Source organism: Sturnira hondurensis, unplaced genomic scaffold (genome assembly GCF_014824575.4).
Source record: "Sturnira hondurensis isolate 20B ecotype Veracruz unplaced genomic scaffold, ASM1482457v3 Scaffold0001304, whole genome shotgun sequence".
NCBI lineage: Eukaryota > Metazoa > Chordata > Mammalia > Chiroptera > Phyllostomidae > Sturnira > Sturnira hondurensis.
Window position 1 is genome coordinate 3,364,470 of NW_028073935.1, and position 6,000 is coordinate 3,370,469.

At 43.5% G+C, this 6,000-nt stretch overlaps 1 protein-coding gene across 8 annotated transcripts in view; it reads right to left on the bottom strand.

Annotated features, from left to right (window-relative positions):
* Nucleotides 1–4,901, bottom strand: part of WDR33 (WD repeat domain 33) — a 103,423-nt gene extending 98,522 nt beyond the window's left edge. For 7 of the 8 annotated variants that reach the window (XM_037070010.1, XM_037070016.1, XM_037069997.1 and 4 more), the window contains exon 1: nt 4,737–4,901. The gene's annotated coding sequence lies outside the window, so the exon portion shown is untranslated. Of the gene's footprint in view, nt 1–4,622; nt 4,703–4,736 lie in introns of those variants that run through there. The other variant, XM_037070005.1, reaches the window with a different exon arrangement.
* Between the last annotated feature and the right edge of the window lie 1,099 nt (nt 4,902–6,000).

Here is a 6,000-nt window from a genome sequence, read left to right on the forward strand (position 1 = left end):
GGTGGTTGGCAGATCCCAGGTGTGGGGTGGAAACGGGTGGACCCAGTGACAGTGAGGGCGCAAGCTGGCTGGCTGACTTCGGTCACACATTCACGTGCAGATAAATCAAGCAAAGGAGCGAGTAGTGAGACAGACCACTCAGGCTAGGGCCCCAACGACAGGAATTAGAGCTTGAAAGCACCAACTGGAAAGACTTTCAGGGTTGAGGTGCCGGGAGAGGCTCCCAGGCTCACAGAGTTTGTTGGAGACACCCACAGGGTCCTGGAGGGTGCACAGGTCCCCACACCCAGGAGCCAGCACCAGAAGGCCCCAGTTTGCTTGGGGGAAGCAGCAGAGGGGACCAAAATTCAAGAGAGAGTGGAACAAACGCCACTGCCCCTCTCGGACCCCACTCCCACATACAGCATCACAACCCAGCAACTGGGTCTCCCCACCCTGGTGAACACCTAAGGCTCCGCACCTCATATATAACAGGTACAAACAGACCAAAACATTATGGTTCAAGAAGAGCAGCTCAGGCCCTGGCTGGTGTAGCTCAGTGGATTGAGCGCGGGCCTGGGAACCAGAGGATCGAGGTTAGATTCCCAGTCAGGGCATATGCCTGGGTTGCAGGCCAGATCCCTGCAGGCCAACTCCCAGCAGGGGACGCACGAAAGGCAACCATACATTGATGTTTCTCTCCCTCTCTCCTTCCCCTCTAAAGATAAATAAATAAATAAAATCTTAAAAAAAAAAAAAAAAGAACAGTTCAAAGCCCCAGAGCCAATACTTCTAAGCAACCAAGAGATAGCCAACCTATTACATGCACTGTTCAGAACACTGGTCATCAGGATGCTCACAGAATTGGTTGATTTGAGTCACAAATTAGAGGAACAAATGAAGGCTAAACTAAGTGAAATGAAGGGAAATGCACAGGAAACCAATAGTGATGGAATGGAAACTGGGACTCAAATCAAGGAGTGGACCAGAAGGAAGAAAAAAAGGACCATACAGAAAAGAATGAAGAAACAAGAATTTGAAAAAATGTGGAGAGGCTTAGGAACCTCCAAGACATCTTTAAACGTTCCAACATCCGAATTATAGGGGTACCAGAAGGGGAAAAGAAACAGCCACGAGTGGAAAACTTATTTGAACAAATAATAAAGGAGAACTTCCCCAGTCTGGCAAAGGAAATAAGACTTCCAGGAAATCCAGGAAGCTCAGAGAGTGCCAAAGAAGTTGGACCCAAGAAGGAACACACCAAGGCACATCATAATTACATTAGCCAAGACCAAAATGAAGGAGAGAATCCTAGAAGCAGCAAGAGATAAGGGGACAGTCACCTACAAAGGACTTCCCATCAGAATGTCCGCTGATTTCTCAAAAGAGACCTTCCAGGCAAGAAGGGGCTGGAAAGAAGTATTCCAAGTCACGAAATCCAAAGACCTACAGCCAAGATTGCTCTACCCAGCAAAGCTTTCATTTAGAATGGAAGGGCAGGTAAAGTGCTTCTCAGATAAGGTCAAGCTCAAGGAGTTCATCATCACCAAGCCCTTATTGTATGAAATGTTAAAGGGACCTATCTAAGAAAAAGAAGATAAAAAATATGAACAGTGAAAGGACAGCAAACTCACAGTTACTAACAACCAACCTAAAACAAAAGCAAACTAAGAGGACCGCTAGTTCACGAGCGGAGATCTCCAAAGAAATGGAGATCCCATGGAGGGTTAGCAACAGGGGAGTGGCAGGAGGAGAAAAGGGAAGAAGGTACAGAGAAAAGTAGCATAGATGGTAGGTAGAAAACAGACAGGGGGCAGGGCAAGAATAGTATGGAAAATATAGAATCTACAGAATTTGTGACACATGGACATAAATGAAAGAGGGGGATGGTGGGGGAGGGGTGTGCAGGGTGGAGGGTAATGAAGGGGGGGGAATAGGACAATTGTAATGGCATAATCAATAAAATGTATCTAAAAAAAGAAGTTTAATTAACTGACCCAGTATAAATAAAGCTAGGTAGTGGTGAGCCTAGCATTCAAACCCAGTTGTTCCTGCTGAAATCCATGCCCTTTCCAACATTACCCAGACCTAAAAATTCATAGGCCCTCAAATTATGAATATAAGGTACAACACAAACATTATGAAGTTAGTCACTCTACCAGAAAATATTAAAATGTTTATGGTCCATAAAAGATAAGAGAAATTTGGGTAAGATTTTCCAAAATACTTAAAGGCTTGTGTCTAGGACTAATGTAAATCTTTGGAATAGGAAAAGAAATGTTACAAAAGAGAAAGTGTTCCATCAGCAAAGTTTTGAACCTGTATCTCTGTCAAAGACAAAAGACAAAATACTTTTAAGTATTAAAACTATGATCAACCCTGAGTGGTGTGGCTCAGTGGATTTAGAGCCCACCTGCAAGCCAAAGGGTCTCTGGTTCAATTCCTAGTCAGGGCACATGTCTGGGTTGTGGGCCAGGTCCCCAGTTGCCAGCAAGCAAGAGGCAAGTAATTGATGTATCTCGCACAATGCTGTTTCTCTCCCTCTCTCTCTCCCTCCCTTCCCCTCTCTCTAAAAGCAAAAAAATAAAAATCTTAAAAAAAAAAAAAAAACGATCAGTTGACTTACTTGGTCAAACACATTACAACGACAGAGAAACTCACCACTGCAAAGGAAAAAAAATTAACATCTTTCATAAGCAAAAGTTTCAACACAAAATCCTGGGATAATGTTTGGCAGAAAACTAGGACACTTTGGAATCTTAAACAACAAATCTCTAATGCTAAAACAACAACTGGTAAGTTTCTGGCATTTAATTAAATACTTTGATAATGAAGATTCTAATCTGCAGGTTCCAACTAATTAGTACTACTTTAAAAACACTAAGTCTTAATCTTTTCCTAAGCGACCTCAAAAGAATTATGAGAATACCCTGATAAAGAAATAGCTTTCATTAATACCTTTGTCAATGTGTTTGTTGTAGTTATAAAGCTTTACTGTAATCTTGTTTTCTTATTCTGAAATATGAAACAGTTCAAACTTCAGCAATTAGGCAACATGTTTTTCCCAAAGTAATGTGAAAAAGTGTACGTACTTATCATTAATACTTAGCAAAGAGAGTTCAAAAAAGCACCTGAAGTGGTTATTAGAAGTATAATTAGTCCTGTATGGTGTGGTTCGGTGGATTGAGTGCCAACCTGCAAACCAAAGGGTCGCCTGTTTGATTCCCAGTCAGGGCACATGTCTGGGACACCGACCATGTTCCCAGTAGTGGGCACTCAATAGGCAACCACACATTGATGTTTCTCTCCCACTTTCTCCCCATTTTCCCCTCTCTGAAAATAAATAAAATATTTTTAAAAATGTTTAAGTGTAATTAAAGCCTTAGAGCAAGTTAAAATTGCAATGGCAACATCTGTCTGTCCTTTTAATAATTTCTGCCAAAGAATGCAAGGTAAGCCATCAACATCATAAATAAGGATTTATTTTTTCCTGAAGCATTGCGATGTAAAGCCAACTTTCTACCAAAATCCTTCCCACAAGAATGCAAAAATAAATTTTTCCAGGAAAATAGGCTAAATACAGAACTTCAAGCCTCAGCACAAAATGCAAATCCATACAGTATCTTTACCTTCTAGGCAAGGAGACCAATTAAAATGCGATAAAGTATGATAAAAGATCAGTGTTAAGTGCAATTAAGACGGGGTGGGGGGTGGCGGAGGGAATGCTACTAAAGAAACAATTAACATGTTTCACCTAAAAGCTTTGTTTTAATTAAATAGATCCACCACTGCACATTAACAGGCAAAAAATAAATTGTGCATTAGTCAACTCAGTGCTCACAAGAGGTATTCCTTTTAACACAGGCTTTTGTTCACTCTAACTTCTTCCAGAGTTCCTAACAGTTTTTTTCTTTTTCTGTGCAAAAATTACTTCCAAACATTTTTAATAGGCTTTCTACAGGTAATCCCACCTTTCTGATTTGATTTACACCTATCCAATTACGGAATTCCCTATTGACCTGCCTACTTCTTCCTCCGGATGGGCCACCATCCTTAAGGGTTACAACCACGTACCAACATTTTCTTTTCTTTTTTTAAAGAATGCTTTTTAAGAGCCTAAATCACTATTTGCCAGAGGCAACCTAAAATCGGAACTGTGGAGGGAGTTATTAATGGGACTCTTGCAGGGAACATGATTTAAGAGAAACAAAATAATAATATAACTACTCCAAAAGAGCAGGGATCTCACTTGTCAAGCTGTGTACTTATTTCTGTTACTAATAGCGATTACAAACCACGATAATATCGAGGTTAAACCTTCTGCTCTCTCAGAGATTTCTGCATTAACTTCCCGTGACCCCTTAAAGTGTAAGGCTTAAACCAATCATACACAACCACACTCCGCACAACCCCCGGCACTACCGCACCAAATCTCAGTTTAACCCGCTTCCCTCCTCTAAACTTCACGTCCTATCCGCGGCCTACACTACACCTACGTCCGGGCGCCACCAGTCGCCAGTGACGGCCTGTAGTCCTACCATGCCTTCTTTTCCTGGCCTCCAACAAGCCTCCAACCACCTCCCCAAAGGCTCCAACCTTCCTTAAACAATCCTCCCGACGTCGATTTCCCCTGCTTTTCCTACCTATTCCCAAGCGCCCCGCCAGGCCTCCAAAGCACGCAACGGCCGAACTTGAAAATGGCGGAAAGTGCCCTCGCCGGCTGCCGGCAAAATGTCCTGTAGCACCGCCGCACTCACCTTCTGGCGCGGAGAACTCTTAACGAATGACGAGCGAAGTGCTCCGGTTCACTACCGGGTATGTCCCTCCTGTCGACCTCCTACCTCCTCACCTCTCAATCCCTCTCCTTCAAAGCAGCAGCCGCCATGTTCCCCTGGGAACTACCGAGCGCACGCACTTGCGTCGACGCGCGCCTACGTAGGCTCTACGTCAGCGCGCCTGGGCCACCAGGTTCCGTGGGGCTCGACCTGCGCATGTGCAGAGATGAGAGACCGGACCTGGTCAGAACCCTAAGCGGGCAGTCAGAGTGCATGCTTTGTTGCGTCTAGGAGAATGTTGGATCTGCGTTGGGAAGAGGATAGAAGCCAGGGGGTTTGGCTGTATTGGCTGTCTTCGTATTGTGAGCCAACCCTGAAGCAAATATTAATTGAGAATTTTGTTCTGTATTAGGTTATATGGCCAAACTAACGGGAGAGTCACATTGTGGACAAGGCATTTGACCTTGCAGAGTCTTTTATTTTTTTATTTTTTTTAATTTAATTTATTTATCTTTAGAGGGGAAGGAGAGAGGGAGAGAAACATCAATGTATGGTTGCCTTTCCTGCGTCCCCTGCTGGGAGTGGGCCTGCAGGGAACTGGCCAGCAACCCAGGCATGTGCCCTGACTGGAAATCGAACTGCATTCGTCTGGTTCGCAGGCCTGTGCTCAATCCACTGAGCTACACCAGCCAGGGCAGAGTCTTTTAAAATGGTGGTTCACACCTGAGAATGTAAATGAATGCCCCAAGCCAAGAGTCAAGAAGGCAGCTACCCTATGTGAATAGTACTTCTAGCTTAGTGTCTAGAGTCCAAGAACTAAGTAAGCCCTATGGTATAACCCCTTTGGAAAACAATGTGTAAGAAGCCACACAGCAATTACACTACCGGAAGAATATATCCACCAAAGGCTTGTATAAGAATATTCATACTAGCAGCCCTGGCTGGCGTAGCTCAGTGGGTTGAGCGTGGGCCTGCGAACCAGACGAATGCAGTTCGATTTCCAGTCAGGGCACATGCCTGGGTTGCAGGCCAGTTCCTTGCAGGCTAACTACCAGCAGGGGACGCACAAAAGGCAACCATACATTGATGTTTCTCTCCCTCTCTCCTTCCCATCTAAAGATAAATAAATTAATAAATTAAATCTTTAAAAAAAAGAATATTTATACTAGCTTTATTCATACAACCAAACAATAATAATCCAGATGTCCATAAGTACTTGACAGTAAATAAACTGGTGTGGTTATAC